Source organism: Pteropus vampyrus, unplaced genomic scaffold (assembly GCF_000151845.1).
Source record: "Pteropus vampyrus isolate Shadow unplaced genomic scaffold, Pvam_2.0 Scaffold50, whole genome shotgun sequence".
Classification (NCBI taxonomy): Eukaryota; Metazoa; Chordata; class Mammalia; order Chiroptera; family Pteropodidae; genus Pteropus; species Pteropus vampyrus.
This window is the reverse complement of record NW_011888831.1, coordinates 4,851,329-4,876,214: the sequence shown is the minus strand read 5'-3', so window position 1 is coordinate 4,876,214 and position 24,886 is coordinate 4,851,329. Positions and strand designations below refer to the sequence as shown.

Genomic DNA, 24,886 nt, shown 5'->3' with positions numbered 1-24,886 from the left:
ATAGTAGCCTGAGTAGATTAATATATGTGGTTAAGTCCATTGGTCTTTTCATTTTATGATTTCTTCCTTTGCTTTTAGGTTGGAAAGGTCTTTCCCACCCTATGGTCAGATAAATATTCACCTATATTTTTTTCAGTTTCTTTATTTGGTTTCAGCTTATTCATTCAGTGCTCTCTTTTATGTTCAGCCCTAATCCAGTCGAAATTTATTTTGGTTTATGATGTGAGATAAGACCCTGATTTTCTTTCTTTCTAAACTGTCAACTCGTTCTTTCAATTCAGTTTTTTTCCCCACCAACTTTGTATTTAAATTTCAATTTATTTTTGGAATATACATTATAATCACGTTGTTTAAAATTTAAAAGTTACAAAAGGCAAACAACGACTGTCTCCCTCCTGCCTTATCCCTTAGCCGCCCAGGTCCAGTAACCGGTATGACTAGTAACTAGGTGTTAGCAGGTTATAGGTTTTGGTCTCAGACACTAGGTGTCCTTCCCTTTTCTCCTGACTGACTTTAAATGTCGGTTTTATTATACTGTGCGAACATACTAACTCCCAGGTTTTCTGTTTTTTCATTCATCTATCTCTTTTTCCTCTACTGTCACATTTTTTATTGTAACTTTAGATACTTTAATACCTGGAAGTGCAAATTCTTTCTAAAAATTTCCTCGGTTATGCTTGTCTATTTATTCATTCTTCTATATGACATTTATAATCATTTCATTGTTTTTCTACAAATATCATTAGAATCGAATTTGGAATTACATTAAATCACAAAATAACTATGTTGAGTTTTCCTATCTAGAAATGTGGTCTGTCCTGTACTTATTTATTTCTTCTTTCCTATCATCTCTTCTATTATAGCACCCAGTAAAACTTCATAGATTTCTTCGTGGAGGTTGTGAACATTTCTTATTAGGTTCATTCCTAGGTGTTTTATGTTTTTGTCGCTAAGGAATAGTCTTCTTTTAAAAAAACATTTTATTTTTAACTGGATATTGTTGGAATGTAAGTAATTGATTTTTTAAAAAATTATTGTGAAATTTATATACAAAAGAGCGTATAAAACATATATATACAGTTTAAAGAAAAACAATAAAGCGATCATATGCCCAGCTAGCTTAAGAAAGACCAGCTAACTTAAGCTGGACCAGCAGCCCTTTTTACCTCTCAAATGGACCTTCTCTCGCCCCATCCCCAGAGGAAACACTAACCTGAATTTTGTTATAATCGTTAACCTGCTGTTCTTCATAGCTTTACCCTATAAGTTTATCTCCTTAAACAATGCATTACATGCTTTTTCTTTTATAAGTGAGATCACACTGTATTTGTCTGTATGTTTGTGTGGTTGAGATTCATCCTGTTGTTACAGGTAGCTATAATTCCTTTTTTACTACCACGTGTAAAGATACCCAATTTATTTATCCCTTTCACTTGTTGATGGGCATTTGGGTTGTTTTTGCTTTTCTTTACTATTACCAACCTCTTTTCTATGTGTAAGTTTCTCCAGGATGTACACTTGGGAGCAGAATGGAAAGGTCACAGTCTGTGTACATCTTCCCCTCCTGTTGATTCCTAAAGTCTGAGGCAGTGTGTATTCGCTCCAGCCCTGGGTCAGAGTGCTTGTCGCTCTCCATCCTCACCAATACTTTTGGTTTTTGCCAAACTGGTAAGTGTGAACTAGTATCTCATTGTGGCTTAAATGGGCATTTCAGTGATTACTGCTAAGGTTGAATATGTTTATGAGCTGTCTTCCCTCATTTTTATACACCTGTATTTTCTTTACCTATATTTTTTCTATTAGATTATTACTGATTCATAAAAGAGTACCTCCGTATTTACATTCTGGTACTAATCCTTTGTTTATTATGTGTTGCAAATACTTCTCTCAGTTTGTGGCTTGCTTTTTCACTATCTTAATAGCATCTTTTGATGAACAAAAACAGTCAAAGCCTGTCAGCAAGCTTATCATTAAAGTTCAATATTGTTTTGTGTTTCTTTTCTTTCGTGGTAAAAAGTGTATACGATGAAATGCACAGCCTTGTTTCCAATTCAACAAGCTCAGATAAATGCATATACCTGTGCAACCCAAACTCCTGTCAAGATAGAGAACGTGACCATCACCCCAGAAAGTTCCCTCATGCCTTTTCCAGGAAATCCCTGCCCTGCTACCCAGAATCAACCACTATTCTGATTGTTTTCACCCTAGATCAGTTTTGCCTGTGCTAGAACTTCATATAAATATATCCCATATAAATGGAATAATCTAGAGTCCGTACTCTTTCATCAAAGACTTCTTTCACTCTCATTTGACATAATGTCTTGAGATCCTTCCGTGTTGTGTGTGTATCAGTAGCTGCTTCCTGTTGATTGCTGAGTAGTATTTCCGAATGAATATGTATAATTTGTTTATCCATTTGCCTGTTGCTAGAGCTCTGGGCTGTTTTTAGTTTTTGCTATGGCCATAAGTCTTTTTGTTGACGTATTATCATTTCCTTCATATATATTATTTCTTTTGCATATTTTACTTCTCAAAAGTCAATTGCTGGGTCATAGGTTAGGTGTGACTTTTTTAATTGAAGCATAAGATTCATTCAGAAAATTATACAAATCCTAAGTGTACTGCTTGAATAATTTATACAAAATGAATACAGCCATGTAGCCATTTCCCAGGTCAAAGGGTGAGGCCTTGGCCCAAGTGGGGCTACTCAGCTAGATTCTGGGATCCAAGACTTGAGCAGAATGAAGCAAGAAGGGAAAAGATATTGGAGCCACTCACTCCTGCAGTGGCAGCTGAAGAGATTTTGAGGCCCAGACTCTTGCAGCTACCGGGGTTTCTGTTTTCTTCCACATCAGGTTCTTCAGCCTTCCCATTGATTCTAAGCCACCAGGTATCCATCCCTCCAGTAAATTCCTTTCTGCTTACATCAGCCAGACCTGCTTTCTGTTGCTTGCAACTAAAGTATCCTGATGGATACAGTGCACCCAACCACTGGCACAAAAAATTTAGCGGGTTGTGGTTCTCTTATTGCTAAAATTCAGGGGAGAAGCTACCTTTATCCAATCCCTGAGTTTTTACATGACCCCATTTGAACACTTGGATTCCTGGCTTGACAAAGTGAACTCTGAAACAGGCAGTCACTTTACATTTAACTTTAAAAATTTGTAGTAAAGCTACTTCAAACATTTGGGCTTGATGAAGGGGTTTTTTTTTTTTTTGTTGGTTTTTTTTTTCCCCCTAGCTTTAAATTTAGTTCTTAGTTTTGGAATAATTTTCTCTCAGTCCCCAGTGGAAAGTTAATGGAGAACACCAGCTTAATTTAGAAAATGAAATGTAGGCGTGTATATTATTTTCTGGACTTCATTTTTGGAAACCAGATTCATTTCTCTTGCTCTTCGATGTAGGGGGTTGGTGTCTGTGTGGTGATCAGAAAACAATGGCTAGACCCTAAGTTCTTTGATGCCATCCCTTAGGGACCATTTGCCTAAGAAGTCTCAGTCAGCATCCAAATTGTTCTGCTCTAAGTGGGACCTCATTTAAAAGTAAAAAAGAAAATGAATTCTCTTGTTTCTTTTTTAATATCATTGAATCACATGGATTAGTGACAGGAGACAACCTAATTTTGATTGGTCTCTGAGTTGTCACAGTGCTTGTCCTTGTTAACGTCAGGGTCTGGGAAAGTATTTGATCAAGGCGAAGGTGCCATGGGTGAAGTTCGCCAAGAAAAGGTTAGAGATGAATGTGAAATTCTTTCTAATTCCAAACAGTCAAATCAGTTCCGACCATGTCTCAGAGCAGCCACCATGGTGCCCGTGTCTTCCCCATTGTTATTCCTTGGCTTTGCTTGGGAGCCAGTTCCTGCAGTGATCTCTACCTGCCAGTTCTAACTTTGCTGGCGGTTTTCCTCCTTTGCAGAAGCCACTTCTTGGGCTCTGGTGACTCCAGCCTAGAGATGAAGACCTTTCACTCTCTGGGTTTGTTTGGACCTTACACTTTTGACTTGAAACTGAGCAGAAACTAGAGCAGAAACTAGACTCGGTTCTTTATCATAAGTCTCCCCATCTCAAGGGTACTGAAGGATAGATAACTGCTTTAGGTATCTTGCTTGGGCAGAGCTGCAGGTGGCTGTGGACGTGGTGGGTCTGCCAAATTCATGTTAGTAGGTTGAGTGCCATACAAAAGCACCATAGGGAAGAGGGCTTCAATTTGTGTGGTTTATGATGGCGATTTTCTAACAAATGGATGCACAGCATCCTGTTGTAGCATTATCAGTTTTTTATGATGATATTCAAACAGGTAGAAGAGAAGTACCTCCATGAAGGGGTGGGTGCCTCTTCTCATTTCACATAAATGTGTCCTGTAGGCTAGGAGGTTCTCAGACTTCCCACAAATCCATCTTCCAGTTTGGGTGTCGTATGGTGAACTAGGTCATTCTTGACAGGTGGTGGAGATAATTTATTTAGCAAAGGGGGAAACTTAGGAGTAAGCAGGCCTTATAGAATCTAAATTGCCTTTATAGAATTGAATCTTTGTATCTAGGTCACGGCAGAGAGGACAGGGCAGAGAGGACAGGCCAAGGAGCCAGCCAGGATTCAACTGTAGGCTGACCTCACCTTGTGTGGACCTGATGTCCAGAGAGCGGGCTTATGCAGCAACTAGTTAGGGGTTGAAGGTTTGCACTCAAGGGGTCGTCGCCTTAGAGGATGTTCACTGTACATTATTCTCAGTGGTGGGCTCTGCTGAGTGATGTAGAATGTGAAGTCTTAGAGAATTAGTATTGGAATCTGGGACAGGCATGGGGGATGGCAGAGTTGGGGGGAGCTGGAAATAGATGTGCCTGGAGGAGAGCTGGGCGGCAAGGGGAATGGGCTGGGAGTGCAGGCTTAGTTGGGGTAGGAAGGTAAAATGCATCTTCGGAGCTTGGCGGGTGGGAATCCAGGCAGGCTGTCTGTACAGGGCTCACCAGGAGGTAATGGGGTCCTGATGAACGGCCTAGGCCAGTGACAGGCAATCTCAGGATGGGAGATCTTTAGAAATGTAGGGGCTGTGGCCTCAAAAGAAGAGGGTTGGCTTTTAGGGAGCCCAGGGGCAGGCCCTGGGCTCAGGGTCTGCAGGATGTGGGTGGGTCTAGCATGAGCAAAGCAGAGGCTGGATTGCTTAGTGGTTAAGGGCTTGGATTTTGGGTTCAGATATGCAGGCTTTCATCCTGGGTCCACCATTATCTCAGTGGTGGGCTCTGCTGAGTAATGTAGAATGTGGAGTCTTAGAGCATTAGTCTTGGAATCTAGGACAGGTACGAGAAGTTGCTTTGTCTCTATGGGCCTCAGTTTCCTCATCTGTAAAATGGAAGTAATACTAATATCCATCTTATTGTCATGAGGATTAAGTGAGAAGTCTTAACAAAGCATTTAGGACAGTGCTTGCCACATGGATGGTGGTTATTATTATTGTTAATATTGAGGTCATCCTAGTTTGACCTGACCCATGTCCTTTTGGCCTTGGGGCTGCCTGTGAATGGGTTCATACTCAGTCCTGAGGGCTGCTGCTTTGATTTTATATTGATTTCTGTATCCCAAAGGCTTGCCTTGTTTTTGCAAGCTGCTGGTAAGCTGAGAGTCAGATGTGTTGCTCAGTTTAATCATCACATTTCTAGTGACATCTCCTCTTTCTGCTTTCTGCTTGGACTCTATTCTCTTTGATCCTTAAGTTGTTTATTTTCTATTGCATTTAGCTCCTAAGCTGCCTCAAGCTCTCCTTGAAATAGGCAGTTATAAATTTTGAATGAATAAATATAATTGTAGATCATATATTGAATTAAAGTTACAATATAAGGAAGTATGTTCTGTCTACCCATGTCGCTGTCCCTTTCAGAGCCTGCGGGGTCAGTTGAAGCACTAAGAGGGGTCAGCCCCTGGGACAGGTTAGAGTGCAACCCCCTCCCCAACTCCACAGCAGAGAAAAACTGCAGATTTTTCAGCCTGTAAAGATGTACTCTCAGGCCTAGCAGTAGAATTGGTGAGGGTGGGTGGAAGAGAACAAAGACTAATTTTTATCCTACTATGTGCCTGGCACTATGTAGGTGCTTAATACACTTTAGGCTGCTCCAGGAGGCTGCTATTAGAGATGTGTATCCCAGCTGTGGGACTGTGGAACTCTGGGAAGTTCATCCGATAAGTCTGGAGGAAGGGTGTAAATCTGCCTGTAGAATTAGCCTGAACCCATTTGTGGGTGGTGTGGAGGACAAGAGGTAAGACCTTCCCTCAGGGACTTCTGTCAGACTTCAGACATGCCAGGGCATACGTCTTGGTCACCTATAGCCACAATATTGCTGCGTAACAAACTACTCCCAAGAACACTAGCATATGGCAATAAGCGTTTATTTCTCTCATACATATCTGTGTGTTGAGTGAAGTTTGGTTGACCTAGGCTGCACTCAGTAAGACTTGGTTGGCTTCAAGCCAACCAAGTGAGTTGGATTTAAGTTTGTTCCATGTGTCTCATCCCACTTGGACCAATGGCTACCAAGGCATGTTTGTGGCAGGCAGGAGTACAAGAGAGCAAGCTCAGTTGCATAAACACATTTCAAGCCTTTGTTCACATCATATTCATTAATATCTAATTGGCCTAATCAAGCCATATGACCAATCCCAAGCCAAGGGGCAAGGAAGTATACTGCCCACAATTAAGCCATAACAAAGTGTAATTACTGATGTAATTACATACTTATCAATATCTTATCAAACTTTTACAGGGAGTGAAGAATTGATACCAATCATTCAACCTACTTTAAAAAGCATTTTATTCATTCGCTCAGTAAATATTTTTTTGAAAGGCTATCGTGTATCAGGCACTGTGCTGCTTCTGGGGTTAGAGCGGTGAACAAGGCAGACCCAGTTCTTGCCTTATGGAACTTACATTCTAGTGATAGAAACACACACTAAAGTGCTACTTCTATCGTTAGTTATCTACTTGCAGTTGAGAAGTACAAAGGAGAAGTACAGAGCACTGCGGGGTGGAATGGGGAGAGATGGGCTGTGCGCAAAAGAGCCTGAACTAGTCCAGGAAGGAAGAAATGGTTGAACTCAGAATTGAAGGGTAAGACTTAATTAGACAAAGGTTACTTGATAATATTAACAGCTGACTTCTCATCTGAAACCATGGAAGCAAGAAGATAGTGAGTTGACATAGTCAGTGCTGAAAGAAAAACAGTTAACCAATAATTCTATATCTAGAAAAACTGTCCTTCAAAAATGATATCCCTGAGTAATAAAAACGGAATTTGCCGCTGTCAGACATACCCTACAAGAAATAAAGGGAGTCTTTCAGGCTGAAATATAAAGACAATAGATACTAACTCAAGTCTATGTGAAGAAATTGGGGGCACCTTTAAAGATATAAATGTATTTTGTTTGCAACTCTTCTCTCTGCATAAAGCAATAATTATAAAACTTTTGACAGGTTTATAATATACAAAGGTATTATTTGTGTAACAATAACAGCACAAAGGAGGGGAAAGCAACCAGAACTGTATTAGAGCAAAGTTTTCTCATATATTAAAATTAAGTTGGCATTATCAGAGCTAGGATGTTTTAAGTTAAAGTATTAATTATAATCTCCAGAGCTACCACTAAGAAAATACCTAAAAACATGTAATAAAAGAAGATTCAAATGGTATGCTATAAATACCTATTTAACACAGAAGAGGACAGTAATGGAAGAATATAGGAGCAAAAAGATGTAAGACATACAGAAAACAATAGCAAAATGGCATAAATTCTATATTATTAGTAATTACATTAAGTGCAAATGAACTAAACACTCCAATAAAAAGACAGAGATTGACAGAATGGATTTTTAAAAAAGCCAACTCTGCTATCTATAAGAAACATACTTTAGAGTCGAAGATACACATGGGTGCTAAGAGATGAAAAAAGACAAACCATGCAAGCAATAATTAAAAGAGTTGAAGTAGCTACACTAATATCAGACAAAATAGACTTTAAGAAAATAGTTACTAGAGATAGATAAGGTCATTTGTAACAATAAAAGGGTCAGTATATCAGGAAAACATACCAATTATAGACATATGTGTACCTAATTACAGAACCCCAAAATACATGAAGCAGAAACTAATAGAAATAAAGAGGGGAATACACAATTCAGCAATAATAATTGGAGACTTCAAGGTTCCACTTCCAATAATGGAGAGAACATCTAGGCAGAGAATCAATAAGGAAATAGAAGACTCGAATAACACTATAAATCAATTAAACCTAACAGACATCTATAGAACATTCCATCCAACAGCAGAATACTCATTCTTCTCAAGAGCACATGAAATGTTCTCCAGGAGAGACCTTATGGTAGGTCACAAAATGAACCTCAATAAATTTAAAAGAATTGAAGTCATACAAAGTATGTTCTTTGATTACAGTGGGATAAAATTATAAATCAATAATAGAAGAAAATTTGGAAAATACACAAATATGCAGAAAGTAAACACACTCCTAAATAACCAATGAGTAAGAGAAGAAATCATAAGACGAATTAGAAAATAATTTAAAATGTCTGAAAATGAAAATACAATATGCAGAAATGTATGGGATACAGCTAAAGCAGTGCTTAGAAGAAAACTTATAGCTGTAAATGCCTATATTGATAAAGAAGAAATGCCTCAAGTCAATAACCTTGCATCTTAAAAAACTAGAAAATAAGAGGAAACAGTCCAAAGCAAGCAGAAGGAAGGAAATACTAAAGATTAGAAAACAAAAAATGAAAGAGGGAATAGAAAAGGCCACTTGTGGTAGGAGTCCATTTAGATGAGTTGTCCAGAATATGCAAATCCGCAGGGTAGAAAGTAGATTAGTGGTTTCCAGGGGCTGGGGAGCGGGGAGAATGAGGAGAGACTGTTAATGAGGACAGAGTTTCTTGTCCGTGTGATGTAAATTTCTGAGATAGTGGTGATTGTTGCATATGAATATACAAAATTGTAAACTTCAGTATGCACTGAACTGTAAACTTTAAAAGGGTGAATTTTGTTTGTAAACGAAATATTAACAATAGTGTTAACAGAATTTAAAAACAGAATTAATTGGGCAAAAGGGTTTGGGGAGCAGGGTTAGGGGAAGCGTTTACCAGGCAGGAGTTTCAGGGTGCCTGCAGGTCCCTAAAGGAAAGAGTGTGGTGTCCTGAGGGAAATATAGAGGCCCCAGGTGGGCCAAGGTGGGGGTGGGGGGCAGATTTTAGTTTTAGCACCGGAGCAATAAGAAGCCCCTGGAGGATTTCCATGGGTGGTCCCATGTCAGTGGTGCTGACATTTCAAAGAGCTTACTGTGACTATGTGAGGAAAACAGATTGGAGTGAGTCAGGAGTGGGCTTTGGGGAGGCATCTGCAATAGCCGAGGTGAGAGGAATCTGCATTTCAAGGAGGTTATCATTCAAGGTCACCCCGCTAGATGGAGCCAGACCTGGGTCCCTCTGGCACTGAAACCGGTGCTTTCCACCAACCACTGATTAGAATCCCCCAAGGTATCCTTAATCAGCCCAGAGAGTAGCTGAGATCTTGCCTAACAGGAGGGTGGTGGTAGGGAAGCGAACACACATTAATCAGCCTAACCAGGACTTGTAGCTAGCCTAGTTGCAAACAGTAGAGCTTGAACAAAACTGGGAATTTATTGCTGGGACATTGGAGCATCTCACAGAAGCCCAGGCCCCTAAAAGCGTTGAATTGAGCACATGGACCAGAAGGAAACCCAAGAGCCCCCTCTGCCTCATGCTTGCTTCATTCTCTGTTTTGGCCCCTCTTCTTTCATGGAAGACTACTTTTTCTATTTCATGGGTGTTTCCTCATGGGGAAAGTGGCTCCTCCATCAGCTCCTAAGTTTTCGTCTTACTCTTTGAGTGTTGCAGGAAGCAACACCCGGTGGAAGAATTCAGGTGCTCAGACAACTTTGTTAGAGGAAGGAGAATTTAATGCCGGCAGAGAGCATAGGGCATTCAACAGACCCAAAGCACGATCTCCCCATCGATTTGATTTCTTACAGCTTATATACCCTCACTGTATCCATGTAAGGGGTGCGTGATTCCTTTGTCTGAGGTTTCACGTGTGCCTCATGACTCAGGATGGGAGGGGGAGCTTCGGGTGGGGCTGCAGGGGAGGAATTTCCAGACCCTTGGTCTTACAGGTCGTTTGTCTTGTAGAGTCTGAGACCTTGGTGTTATCAGCACCTTTATCAAATTCTTGAACAGACGGGACTCCTAGCTTACAGAGAGGGAGCAGCACTCATTGATGTCGCTCAGTGGGTTCCTTATCCAAAGGCTGAGCTCTAACTGTAACACAACAGTTCCCCGCAGTTTTGACATTCATACACAGCTACAGAGATAGGGAAGGGGCTGGAGAATCCTTGAGGTGGGAGATGCAGCGGTGGAAAATATGTTAACTGAGGAGCATAGGGCAGAATGGGGGAAGACAGAGCGGTTTTAACCAGCTGAGTCGGTTATTTCTGCAGGCCCTTTCCTTTGCATCTATTTTTTACTTTCAGTTGCCTCCCCTCCTCTCTTACTAGAGGTCAGTTGAGTTGAAGTGTCAACTTCAGTCTCTTAGCCCATTTCCCAGATTCCCAAGGGAGGGACCTCAAGCTGCTAGCTTGGGCTGGGCGCACCCCTGGAAGAGTCAGCTGGACCTGATGGGGCTGGTCAGAATGTAAACTCGGGGCTCCTGGGAAGCTGGGCAGCTACGGTAAGGCCAGAGAGAAGAAGAGACATTAGATAGCATGTCAAATGATCTTATGTCCAAGTCCCTTCCCCCACTTTGGATAACTCACCGTCTGGGATCAGCTTCCTCTAGGGATAAACTACGTGAGACCTTATTTTGTCACTTGAACTGATGTGCAAACACAGCCTTCTGTCCATCCTCCCTCCTCTCTTTACCTTCACTTTCAGCCCTTGACTGGGCAGGGAAGAGTCCAGAATTTAGAATCAGTCTTACTGCAATTGTGACTTCTGTTAGTTCTCCCAGAAAAGAAAGGCTTTGCCTATGCCCTGCTGAAAAATTTGTTGAAAAGAACACCAGTTATTGTCATAGTCTCATTTTCACCTGCTGTTTGAAACTCAGTGGCACTGATTCAGGTACCTGGAAACGCTGGTGATTGTGGAATAAATGGGCCTCTGATTAGGGGCAGGAGAGGACAGGAGAGGGCTGCGAAGTCCAGTGGGAAGCATGTGTGAGGGTCAGCTGCCAGTGACCTCACACAGCCCTACTGTCTCCACCTCAGCTCATTCTCTTTCATCTGGCCCATAGGTGATGTGTGCTGTGTGCCCTTTCTTTGTGCAGGGGGCACTGTGATCAGGAAACCGCCGGGGTTGGGGTGGGGGATGGGCCCGGAGCTCCAGGCCCTAACAGCCGAGGAAGCCGCTTCTAATCATAAGGCATGTGATTGGTCCTGGTTGGGGCCATTTCTCTGGCTGTGAGAAGCAGGGAATTGAAGTCCTTCAGTCACAGTGCTCTCAGACATCAGAGGTGGGAGGGGCGGGAGGAGTGGGGAGGACAAGGAGGAACACTGCATGTAGATGTGGCCTCTGAAGGCTCATTTCTCTTTGAATTCATGCAGCATTTATAGGAGGCCATACTGTTTGATGTCTTCTTATTTACAGCTGTGTGCTGTTGCTTTGACCACTGTTCCCAATACTGACGATGATGCCGGTGGGTGGCGGGCATGTCGCTGGTGCCTTACTGCTAATTAGCAGTCATGAACCTGTCCGTTTAATTTCGATTACAACCAAGTGAAGTAAGTAGGGCAGATTGTTTCATATGCATTGGATGGTCGATGAAACCTCAAGTTGCCTGGGTGTAGGGAGGGACGTGTGTAATTTTTTTTCCCTTTACAAGCACGGAGCTGATCAGAGCTGGGACTAAAAGCCTGGCTTCTGATCTCTAATCTCGGACTCTATTCATGATCGAGTGCCATGATATTCTGAATTCTTTCAAGCAAAGGCTATGTTATTTTTCTGGGTTTTTCCTGTCTGTCATCTATCCATCTCTTCATTAATTCCTCCATCTTGTTCTGTAAAGGAATCAAGATGCCCACAATAATATATATTTCTTGAATATATAAGAAATATAGAAATATGTATTTATAATAAAAAGATAACATAGATACTATATGCCAGAGATATATGTAGCTATGATACACACACACACATTTGTGTATATGTGTATGTAATGAAATAAAAACCCATAAAAATAGGATCAGGACAAATATAGATTAACTAGAAGGTCAAAACCGGGGAGAGAGTTAGAATACTTATTCAGGCCATAGAGCTGTACACAATTTATTGTATTTCAACCACAGATTTAGCTTTGAGCTAATTAGCAATCAAAGCAGGAAAAAAATATTATATACACGGTTCATGTGGTCCATAATGAAAAGGATACCAGACGTTGAGTGCTTTTCCAGGCAATTTGCTTTGAAGGATTTCTTACCTGGGTGGCCATCTGTGGGGCCCTGAGTGGCGAGGAAAACGTGGCACATATGCCGCTGCTCTCTGCTCCTGCTCCCGGGCAGAAATCACTAATCAGTCACAGCCCTTTTCCACGGAGGCCACAGAGAGCCTCACAGTCCTTCCAGTTTGGCGTTCCAGGCATCTACTACCAGTGATTTGGAATCAACATGCAGGATGAAGCCCACTTGCTATTCCAGCCCTGGGAGTGGTGACGGTTTCGGGGAGTCATGAGCAGAACCACATTAAGTTGTGCTATGCACCTCTGTAGGGGTGACATAGGTGGACATGTCCTATTGGCTGTTGGAGGTTGGTTTGTTGTCAAATCCCTCTAAGTGCCAGTTGGAGTGACCTGTCAGGGTGATGAGAGCGGGTAACTGTATTTGGAGGGACACAGGAGACATACTAGGAATTTCTGGCTTGTCGTAGTCCCTCACTCGCATGTTCCACAGATATTTAGCAAACACCTGTTACATGCCTAGAAATGCGCCTGACCCATTCTCCTCACCCCTGTGGCCCTGGTTTAATATCGTTTCCTCAGAGATGCCTCCCTAACTCTTCCTCTGGATCAGAGCTCACGGATCATGTCACCCTTACCTTTTTCTCATAGCCTGTATCACAGCTTGTACTGATATATTTATGTTTATTTGTTTAGTGCTATTTTCCTCCCGCCAAGATGTGAGTCCCTAGGTGGAAGGGACAGCATCTGACTCGTTCATCACTGTACCCCCCAGTCCTAGCCCAGGGTTCAGCACATGGTTGGTGTGCAATACATATTTGTTGAATGAATGAATGAAAGATTAAAGAGGGTGCAAAGATGAAGCACTTGCAGACTGCCCAGTAGAAGATAAAGACATAAATATCACATGAGGTGATAAATGCTCACTGATGACAGATGGAGACAGACAAGGAGCGAAAGGACTTCAGGGGAGAAGAGGCTCCTTTCAGAGGGAAGGGGAAATCAAGAAGGCTCCATGATGTAGCATTTTTGCTGGATCTGGAAAGATGAGGTGGAAGGGAGGGACGTCAAGGGCCTGGGGGCAGCAGGACCAGAGGCAGAGCTAGAGGAGAGAGGAGCTGAAATTACTTTGGGGTACTCTTGGGGCAATGGCGAGAAGCAGGGGCAACTGTGCCAGGAAGGTAGATCTGAGCCAGCTGCTGCGGCTTGGCCCACAGGCTTGATTTATTTGGACAGCAGAGGGGAAAACAACGGATTTGTGAGTGGGGGTGGGTGAGAGGGGCTTCAGGCAGTCAGGGGCAGGCTGGAGAGCTGGGGAAATCAGGTAGGCTGTGTTTGGCCCTGTAGTGATGGAGGCAGCCCCTGGGGAGAACTCACAGTCTTTGGGCCTCAAACTCGGCTTACATCCTGCCTCTACTGTGCCCATTAACCCTTGGGGACCACCCTCTGGCAGGCTCTGGCCTCAGGACCCCAGACTAGTTGGAGCCGTGCTGGCCGCCCCTTTGCCCACCACTGGCCTGGCCCAGCTCTCCAGAGAGGCTTTGCGTGGCTAGTTCACCGAGTAACACTGTTGCCGACACTTTTCTGATTTCAAAATAGAGTATATATTGATCACATTTGTAGTGTGTTAACTTTAGGTTTTTTATATTCCAGATAAAGATTTGTTTCCCTAATTTCCCCTACTTTTGAGCTTTTTAAGGTATTTTTTCAGTCCCTTACCTAAGGAACTTTTATTTCCTATTTATATTAATTATCAAATTACCCTATTTCGTGCATGAGTCATTCAGTATATCCCTTTTGGCCTCCTTCTTGCAAATCTTACATGTGGATTTATTAAGCCCTTTGGCACCTACTTTTATGTTCAAACCCCTTTGGTAAAGTTTTGACTGGAGAGTGAGGAGATCCAGTAGCTATGGAGCCTTGTTGCTGGTGATTCCTGGATCATAGGATGATGCTGAATCAAGAGATGCTAATGGATGCACACACTCCGCATATATTAGTGCCCAAGGTTCTTGGATCAGTATGCAAGGCTTCCTTGCCATGTTCATTCTGGTCGCATAGTCCAGAAGACCAGCAACCAGGGGTGGTCAGAGGTGGATGATGGAGCCTGGAAGACAGGCTAGGACCTGGGATGACCTGGGACAGCTCAGGCATCCTTGGGAGCATGAAATCCTTGCGTGAACTTCTTTTAGTGGTCTGGATGGATGCTGAGGGAGAGAAGCTCACATGTGGTGACAGAGAGGGGACTGCCATACCATCCAAGAGATGCAGAAGAAGCCCACAGTGGAGGGGCTCTCTCTGGACATGTGACTGCTACAAGGGAGCCAAAGTCAGCCTGAGAATGAACACTGGGTGCCTCAAAGAAAAGCAACCACCATGCTGGCATCTCTGGGCCAGACTGCTGCTGGCACAGGCCTCCAAAGGGGCAGATAAACACATGAGCAAGAAGCTCACTTCCAGGGCTCGTGCAGTTTCTCTTAAAATGTCAGGCTCACTCAAGGTACTATGTGCATTCCCAGTCCTTCCCATTTAGGACCCTTGATTGCAAATGACAAAGACCCAGCTCAAACTAGCTTAAGCACAAAGGGGACTCTGTGGACTTGGAAACTTGGGAATCAAAATAGTGGTTCAGGTATGGCTGGATCCAGCAATTGGCAATGCCATCAGGATTATTTACCTCCACCTCTCAGCTCTGCTTGCCTTCATTCTCAGGCTATTTCCAAGAGGCCAACCCAAGCCAACATTGTTTTCACAGCTTGCTTTCATAGGGAAAGAGTATATTTTTCAGTAATTCTGGTGAGAGCCCAGAGAGGACTCTGTATGGCTGGGCCTGGGTTACATGGCCAGCTCTGAGCCAGCCACTGTGCCCAGAGGGTGGGGGTATTCTAATTGGTTGTCCCCAGTGACATTCACCCTGAGGAAGAGGAAGGAGGGGCCAGTTTCTCCTACCCAGAAGGACTGGGGATGATTTCCTTGGCCAAGAAGAGGAATCATGCTCAAAGAAAGGAATGCTGGGCAGACACATGTATGTCCATTATAGAAGGCCAGTGGAGACACATGGACTCACAGCTGTCTGCAGTCTAGAGGCACTTATAAGGGCACATCTGCGTCGGTGGCAGTGCAACAGCATGCCCGTCATTCTTGGTTATGCGGAGTGGGCACACTCAGGCCTCTGCAAACCTCACGTCTGGTCCGTTCTGGACCTCCAAATGAATTAGGCTTTCTGTACAGCAAGCCACTGGGATCACATGGAAACCAGCCTCTTGCCACTGTGTTTGTTCCAGGAGTTTGTCCAAGGTCCCCTCCAATCATCGACATCACTTCTCGCATCTCTTTGGCCTCTGGTCCCTGGATACACAAGTTTGGCTTTGGTGCCTACATTTGGCCCCATCCCTACTGAGGTTTGGGTCTTTATTCTGGACGCTTGACTCGGCTCAAGGCTCTGCTTGATTTTGGTGTCACCTGCACTTCATAACTTGTGGTCCTATCAGGGAAGGGCAGAGTGGCCAGGCTAGACCTGGCAAAGGAGGCTCTGCTCCTCCATTGCTTCTCTTGAACTCAGAGCACACACTCAGGACAAAGGACCAGTTGGTTCCCAGCACACCCGGGTCTATGGCTGCTGCTTTTTACAAACACAGAAAGACTTACATCACGTTCTTCTGTTTGCTACAACTAGTATCACATATTTGTACTTCTTGGCACTTTTAGCTATAGAATCTTTTCTTCAAATTAATTCTTCCCTGAAAGTTCAGTATATGAAGCAGCCGAGAGCCAGGTCACTCTGGGTTAGGTTGACATACCCCCCCGCCCCCACCTTTCATTCCCCCCTATTCCATGTCAGCAGACCTAAAGAAGTTCATGACATCCCTTAGGCTCCCTGGAACCCAGTTTGAAAACCTCTTTGTCCATCTGTCCTCAGTAGCATCTGCTTTCATTCCTCATGGGGGATAGGTTGCCAGGCGTGGTGTTTTTCTTATCACCATAGCATTTTTTTTTCTGTCATTAGCTTGTTTGCACTATGCAAAGGTCAACGTGGAGATTCCTGTCATCTCACTGTAAGGTGTCAGGACATGAGCGCTCTTCAGCTCCACAGAGGCTCATGTCGTTACCCTTATCCTCCTTGAGCTGCATTTTGGAGGCTGTTCTGTTCATGGCATCAGTCACCTTAACTGTGCATCAGTTTACCTTCTTCCTGGGGAGCCGCACTCGAATGTGTGGGTGTCCCACCCCTGGCAGCCAAGACTTCTGGTGGTTATAAGATGCTGATATCCTGTGGATGGCTTTTGCCTGGAATGAATATTTTGGATAGCTTTCTATGAAATGTATCCTTTCTAATGACAACAATAACAAAAATTCTCGAAAGTCATAAAAGTGGCCAGACTAAGAAAATAACACCAAAAAGAATGCAAGAGTTCCCAAAGGAGACCTCCCTCTAACAATAATTGTCATGTGTCTGTTCACTTTTAGAAAGAAGGGTGTGTTGTCAGGGGAATTGGTCAGCCCAAATTGGCTGTGGGCTGGCTTTGGCCAGGCTTCCATCCACTGAGGAGAATCCAGGCCTTGGTTTGGCTCCAGCTGGGCCTTCCTGGTGGCTGTCACTTATTGACTTAAGTCTGAGTGATTCAGATCTTCATCAGGGTCGCCCCTGACAACGTGTGTGGTGGGAGGGAGAGTGACCTCCTCTTCCTGTCTGGGGCACCAGCAGGGTCAGGCCCAGGAGGAGCCCCCCTCGGTTTCTGGTAGGTGTTCTGGGGTCTCTGGCTATGAGGGGACAGGAAGATGACTTTTGTATTTCCTGGAGCCAGGGGCCCAGTTCATACAGGGTTTTCCTAGAACTTTGCTAACTCTCGGGGAAGGGTGTGTGTCCCTGCTGAGAGAGTTTCAGTTAATGATTGACTGGAGACTTGTTTTTCCTGGTTGCCCCAGGTCCTGCTGCTCTAGAGGAAGAGGCAGCAGGGGTCAGAGGAGAATTGGGAGCCTCCTCAGGCACCTTCTTGACAGATGATATACTTTCTGTGCCATGCCCTGAGAGACTCCATTGGACAAAGATTGATTTGGGGATGGTGTGAGGAGATCACGTGTGTTTTGGTAGAAAATTGGGCAGCAGATGGGCTTAGGGCCAGGTGGAAAATGGGACCCTATTAATATGACAACAAATTAGAATAGTGTGTTCCATAAATATCTTTATTGCATGTCATGCTGTGCATAGGTCCTGGAGGAGGGGCTGCAGGATTTTGCCCCCCCCACCAACTGCTATTTGTGGTCAGCCAGGACAAGACTATGACAAATCTCCAGAAAACTGTGAGACAGGACCAGAAAAACCAAGGGCCAAACGGAGGAGAAAATGAAGTGCCAAGGCCAGCATTCCTTAGAGTGCAAGAGAACTTTAAGTATATTATACAGTAATTAATAGTAATATTAATATTATACAGTAATTAATAGTAATTTAAGTATCTTATACAGTAATTAATATGAATATTATACAGACAAGTATTTAAAACGTTTTAATGATTATATGTTTATTTTCATGTGTATTAGAACAATTTTATTTTCTTTGTTTGCTTTCTGTTTACGGCAGATGACATGGTTTTCTATTTGTGGTAGATACTTATATATAAAATTTCCTTTGAAAATAAATTCAAGTAAAAGAGTGAGTTAATTTAAAGGAAAATATTAAGTAAAGAATAGTACGGAGGCCATGTGGAGATGGCAGCTGGCATGGGAATGCCCGAGGTTTGGGGACATCATGCTAGAGGAATTCAGAGGCGAGGGAAGGAAAGGGCTCATGGAAGGAGGAGTCAGGTGGGAGAGGGAAGGAAGAAATAGGATACAGCTAGGTGGAGATGGCAGAGGCGACTCCATACTTACAGATCTAGATATGTGTATGCAAATCTTGGTATAATCCATTTCGATTCCAATGTCTGAGTCCTGCAGGGGCTGGAGGGTGGGTTTGGACTATATTGTGGAGGACCATGAATTCCAGGGTATGGACTCTGAACTTAATTCACAGGGAAATGGGAGCCATCGAAGGTGCTTGAGGAGGGGAGGGGTACATGACTGTCCTTGAAGAGACTCATTTACTGTAGTGGGTACCCAGACTAGAGGCAGGATGACTAGTCAGGAGCCTAAGGAAAGACTGTATAAGAGGCCAAATGAGAGCCATGGCTGAGGACCAGTAGCCCAGTCATCCAGTCCATCTTCCACTGGCTCTGGTGCGTAGCCTAGAGATATTGGAGCAAGGCAAGTATGTGGTTGACAAGCCAAGCCTTGGTCTCTCTGTGGGGAGGCAGTGGGAGCCAGGCAAGGGTGTGGGTCACAGACTGCGCCTGGAGGCCTGGAAGGGAGGTGCCCATCTCTCCCAGCTTGGCCCAGCGGCTTCTTCCTGATATCTCCTGGCTGGCTGAGCGTGGAATGTTCTGGGGGAAGCGGGTGGGGTCAGCTGAAGGAAGCTCCTCTTTGCACTGGAGCAATGAGTTCCTTGGGGGTGGGAGGGGTGGGGTGCGGGTGGAGGAAGCTCGCAGTTTCCTGCCCTACAGTTTGGCCCAGGCAGCCTGGCTGACAGCCCCAGGCCAAGATTTCATCCATCAGCAGGGCCTGCAGTCTTCTGGGTCACATTTTTTTTAACTCTCCCATTTCTTCCTTCTAGAAGTTCACCAGGAGTTCAGAGATAGGCTTGGTTTAAAAAACAGGGTCTTTTTGTTTTCTGTTTTTCCTTTGAGGGCCTACTGTGTGCCAGGTACTGTGTCTGGAACTTTTTTTTTTTTTTTAATCAGAATTCACACAAAATCTACTGAGGAAGATATTACCTCCATTGTACAAAGGAGGAAACGGTGTAGGGAAACGTAACTAGTCCCCAAACTGTGCAGTTGGAATCAGCAGAGCCTGACTCCAAACTCACACACTGGTGGTGTCTGTGGGAGCGAGATTGTGGACAAGATATGTAATGTGGGATAAATAACTCACTGTCTGTTTTCCCTGTCTGGGTGTGGGGCAGCACCCCGCATTGTGCTGCATTGCCTCTGTAAAATGGGGTACTGACAGCACCCAATAGCATTGTGGTGGGGATTACATGAGTTATGCTACAGGTAAGGTGCTGTATAAGTGTTAGCTGTATTATAATTTTAAAATATATATGGCATAGAATGACATCAAAGACATTTCGCCTTTGGGCTGGCTGTTTGCGGCCAAACTCCCGGTCTCTGGATATTGGGGATGTGTGTGTAGGGCTGGGGGGAATCTGTATTCACTTTCCTCTGTCATTAGCCTTACTTAGGTGAAAGCTCGAGAATCAAGATGCACTTCACTGTTTTCGTGGGCTCCCAGGAGGTCCCAGGTCTCTGATCTCACCTGCCCTAAGTTGGTGCCTGGGAGCTATGTGTCCTAATTGCCTGTGACCTTAACTAGCCGCTCACTAAGTTACTTTCCAGTTCTAAAATTCAGAGAGGCCTCTTCTTTTCTGGCAGTTTTACCAAGACAGCTCTCTTCCTGGAATGCCTCCCTAATGCTTGCCAAGTTCCTCCTTTTTGCTTTCAGCCCTCCACCAAATTCTTCTCCTTTGAAGCCCTGTGGGGTTGCCGCAGAGAGAAATCCTAACTGCGCCTTTGCTTTGCTCCCGCTCTTCTTTGTACAGCCGCAGCATTGATTAGAGCCATTGTCCGATTCATTCAGGATCCATCTCAATCATGTGCAACCCGCTCTGAGTGTTCGCAGCGAAGAAAACAGAGGAGATTCTTCTCTCCAGGGACCTGCCAGAGATTAACAAGTAAACAAAGAAATAAATGCGCACATTCAAATTGTGATATATGCGATGAAGAAAAAGAATCAGGAGCTAATACTTGTTGACCTTTTCAGCCTTCTGCACTAGGCGGTGTTCCCCATGAGGGCCATATGGTTAGGATGGACCGGATGTTCAAGGGAATAAAGGCATGCTTTCCTCACAGGCAAACGGCGGGCGGCAGGCAGGGGCTGGGGGGCGGGTGATGACAGAAAATCATTAATTGACACCAAAAAACATTTTGAAGGGCGTGACACCTCATACAAATGTAATAGTCGTAATGCAAGATTCTCACTGATGAAGATTAGGGTAGTATTTTTTTCTCTGTAGAAAAAAATTTAAAATGTTTTTTTCCATCGTGTTGATAGAGTTTGACTGTTTTAAAAAACAGTTTTAGGTTTATAGAAAAAAAATGAGTGGAAAGTACAGGCTTCCTAGATAACCCTTTAACTCCCCCAGTTTCCCTTTATTAACATCTTGCATCGATGTGGTACATTTGTTAGAATTGATGAGCCAACGCCGATACATTATTATTAACTAAAGTCCATAGTTTACATGAGGGGTTACTCCTGGTGTTGCACATTCTATGAGTTTTGACAAATATAGAATGACATGTATTCACCATTATAGTATCATACAGAATAATAGTTTTACTGCCTGAAAACTTTCCTGCGATCCAGTTATTCATCTTTCCTTCTCTCCCTCCGAACCTCTGATCTTTTTACTGTCTCCATAGTTTTGCCTGTTCCAGAATGTCATATAGTTGGAGTCATATAGTATGTATAGCCTTTCAGATTGGTTTCTTTCATTTATTAAAATGCATTTAAGGTTCCTCCATGTCTCTTCATGGTTTGACAGCTCATTTTTATTGCTGAATTTTATTCCATTGTATGGCTATACCGGTTTGTTTATCTGTTCAGCTGCTGAAGGACATCTTGGCTGCTTCCAAGTTTTGGCAATAATGAATAAAACTGATATAAACGTTAGTGTGCCATTGTGTGGATGTGAGTTTTCAGTCTCCGGGTAAATATCAAGGAGTGTAATTGCTGGATCATATGGTATGAGTATGTTTGGTTTTGTAAGCGACTGCCTTCCAAAGTGGCTGTACCATTTTGCAGTGAATGGACGTTCCTGTTGCTCCACATCTTCGTCAGCATTTGCTGTTGTCGGTGTTCTGGATTTTGGCCGCTCTAATAGGTGGTATCTCACTGTTATCTCAATCGTGATTCCTTAACGACATATGTTGAACATCTTTTTGTATGCTTATTTGCCATCTATATATCTTTGGTGAGATCTGTTCATATCTTTTGCCCACTTTTTAACTGGTTGTTTGTTTTCTTATTTTAGACAAAACAGTGTTTTCCCCCATTTACAATCTTATACATTGTCTCGGACTTATCTGAAAGAATAAGGAGAAAAGATAGTGTGTGTACGTGAGGGTGACTGGCATGGGAAAAGGCCGCAGAAAACACACAGTTCTGTTTAGTGTCGAGAAGTTGGGATACCTTTGAGATTAAGAGCTTGGGCTTGGAGTTCAAATCTTCGGCTTTGCCACTTACTAACTAACTGTGCGACTTTGAGTAAAGCATTCACCTCTCCGAGCCTCAATTTGCTCACCTGTAAAATGAGGGTGTTAAAACCTGCTGTGAAAAATAAAAGAGATGATTCTATAAAGTGCTTGGTACCAAGCTTGATAAATAGTAAGGTTCAATAAATGGTGATTCTCATAGATTATTTAACAGACGAACCTTTCTCTTCTCCTATGTGGCATTTTGTTTCCTTTGTGTCCTAGTCTTTGATACCCCAGAGCTCATGGGGTCTGTACAGTACAAAGTTGGGGTGTGTGTATGGGGAGCACGTCATGCCCCAGCAGGCACCCACTTCCCAGCCTTAGCCCTTCCTTCCTAGGGCTCCTCTCACTCCCTTGTTGCAAGACCCAGACTCGTTCTCCCCACCTCTTCTTGGTCACTCCTTCCGCCAGCTTTGTCCCCTGGACTGCTGTTTCTCTGTGTCTGGCCACAAATGTAGACACCTCAGCTATTCCCCATTCCGACATCTCTGAGCACAAACCCCAGGCCTGTTTTGTTTGAGGGAGTTCCTGCTGATGGCAGTGAAGAAAAATCAGAGAGGTGGGAGAGTGACCAGGTTGACAGAATCCTCCCAGCAGTGCTCTAGACTGGCTGCCTTCTGGCTGCTTTAGACATGGGCCTTGGGGTTGGTTCCTGCTAGGACCTTACCAACAAGCCCCCAGCCCCTCTCAGAAAGGCCATATGGCCTTTCCCCTTATGCTGGTTTACCTTCCTAATAGACACGCCTTCTGCTCATCAGGCTGCACCCAGAAATGATACCCTCTGGATATTTCCCACAATTCAGAACAGAAGGCCCAGAAACCATCCACATCTGCCATGAGTTGCTTGGAGACAGAGCTGGGCCTTCTAAGGTTCTTTGTAGAGTGGTCAGACAAGCGGCAAAACTAGCCAGCCACAGGCAAGAGGGTGAATTCTGCAAAACCACTGCTCGCTCCCACCAAGGAAGCAGCATTTCAGTGGTTGTGATCATGGTGGGGAGGGGAGATATATAATTCCATTATGAACTGACCTCCTAGGTCGTTGAACGAGTAAAATGAGTTAACACATGTAAAATTCTTAGAACAGAACTCAAATTCAGTGTTAAATAAGGATGTCAGCTGGTATCACCATCATCATCTCAGACCCTTTCCCTAGGGCACCCCCACTCCTACTCACTTTACCTGTCTCCCACCTCCCCATCCCAAGCTGCTTCAGCTCCCTCAGGTGAGCTTGGGGCTTGAAGGTGCATTTTGCGTCCTTGACACAAAGGAAAGACCTGTTAGTTTAATTTAGTACAGCAACATTCATTGATGCCTCTTACCTGTGCTCTTCTGGGTACGGGAAATTTCAAGGCTAATAATACCAATGACGATGATGACGGTGATGATGGTGGTGATGATGCTTATGATGACAGTGACAGTGACGGTGATGATGATGACAGTGGTGACGGTGGTGATGGTGACGGTAGCTTTGCACTGAGAGAACACGGTGTTACTGGTCTTGTGCTGGATGTGTTACCTGTACCATCTGCATTAAACTTGGCACTTGACATTTCCAACTGGATAATTTTATGCTGTAGGAGACTGTCCTGTGTATCATAGGATGTTCAGCAGCCTCCTGGCCTCTATCCACTGGGTTGTAGCCAGTCAGAAACCCCTAGAAGTCTCCAGACATGTCCCTTGAGGAACAAAATCACCCTGACTCAGAACCACTGATCTAATTTATTCTTCCCAATAGCCCTGGGAGGCAGCTACTCATTTTACAGATGAGGCAACTAAGGCTTGGAGAAATAAATGAAATTGGCCAAGGTCACTGAGCTTACTAATTCACAGAGCCAGAATGTAAACCCCAGATACTTGACCCAAAGAACAGACTTGTAACCCTTGCACTTTCTTACTCGGTAGAAGAAGAGACTTCATCAGCCCCGTGGCAGGACCACCTGGAGTACATGACAGGCTTGGGGCCTGCTTGGTCAGCCCTGGCATCCATTGCCAAATTCATTTGGAACTAATAAAAACAGCGGCTGCTGCCTGTTTTCTGACTTGGTTTGAACTGCAAGAGCTGAATGTATTTATGTGGTGACTTGTCTCCACAGGCCCCAGGCCCCAGGCCTTTGCCATGACAGGGAAGTCCCACTGCTTCTCCTTCCTTCAGGCAGCCCTATTGCCTGCAGACACCTGTGGAGAGAAGGAACAGGCGTGGGCGTGTTTTTTTTGCAAATGGGGCCTCCTAGGCTCATTGCCTGTTTTCTCCCACTCGGGCTGTGCATCTGTATTTATATGTTGAATGCCCAAAATACCCATTTGTAATTTTACTTTTTTAAAACAATAACTTATTATGAAAAATTTTAAATATAAAGCAAAGTTGAAAGAATTTTACAGTAAACACCTACATGCCCACCACTTAGATTCTATTGTTAACCTTTACTACACTTCTGTTTTCCTTTTCTGGAACCCAGGTCGGCAGCATCTCTGGCTGGTGGGTCAGTGAGCACACCATAAATTCTCCGTGAGAGAATAAATTAATAACATAGACAATGGCAATGAGACAAAGTTGGTCTTCGTTAACCAGGTTGATGGGGGAGGTAAGGATCATGGATGATCCTGCTCATTATTAAAGCAAAACTAGTTAAATCAAGTTACTAAGTAGATTGGTGAGTTATTTAAAATGTCATCAGTATTTAATCTATGTCATCTTAAAGTATAGAAATAATAGAAGCGCAATGGTGTTAAACAATAAAAGTCATATAAATTGCTTGACATGAAGAAGGCCACATTTGTAAAATTCTAAATCATTGTTTTCTTTTCCTTTTGTGGAGCCCTTCCTTGTCTCAGAAATAAGCCAAGACTCTGGCAGGCACTGTCACCCCTTCCTCAGTACTCCCGCTCCCTTCAGCCCAGATGCTATGGGCTGGGGAACCCACAGTCACTTCTTGAGTCCTCTATCACCTTTCCCAGGTGAGACTCAGCTACTTCTTCAGGCAGGGAGAGGATGCTTCCCCGGCAGGCACCGTCCGCCACATCATATCACGTACCCCTTGGTGTAAGTGATTCTAAACGATAGACACCTTTAATACAAAGGTGGTTG

The 24,886-nt window shown here is 43.8% G+C and overlaps 1 protein-coding gene across 9 annotated transcripts in view; it reads left to right on the top strand.

Annotated features, from left to right (window-relative positions):
- RPH3AL (rabphilin 3A like (without C2 domains)) overlaps window positions 1-24,886 on the top strand; it is a 159,805-nt gene that overhangs the window by 13,050 nt on the left and 121,869 nt on the right. For 6 of the 9 annotated variants that reach the window (XM_023530526.1, XM_023530524.1, XM_011359891.2 and 3 more), the window contains exon 1: window positions 17,062-17,196. The exons of 1 other annotated variant lie outside the window; for it this stretch is intronic. The gene's annotated coding sequence lies outside the window, so the exon portion shown is untranslated. Of the gene's footprint in view, window positions 1-17,055; window positions 17,197-20,087; window positions 20,220-24,886 lie in introns of those variants that run through there. 2 more of the 9 variants (XM_023530520.1, XM_023530521.1) reach the window with 2 other exon arrangements.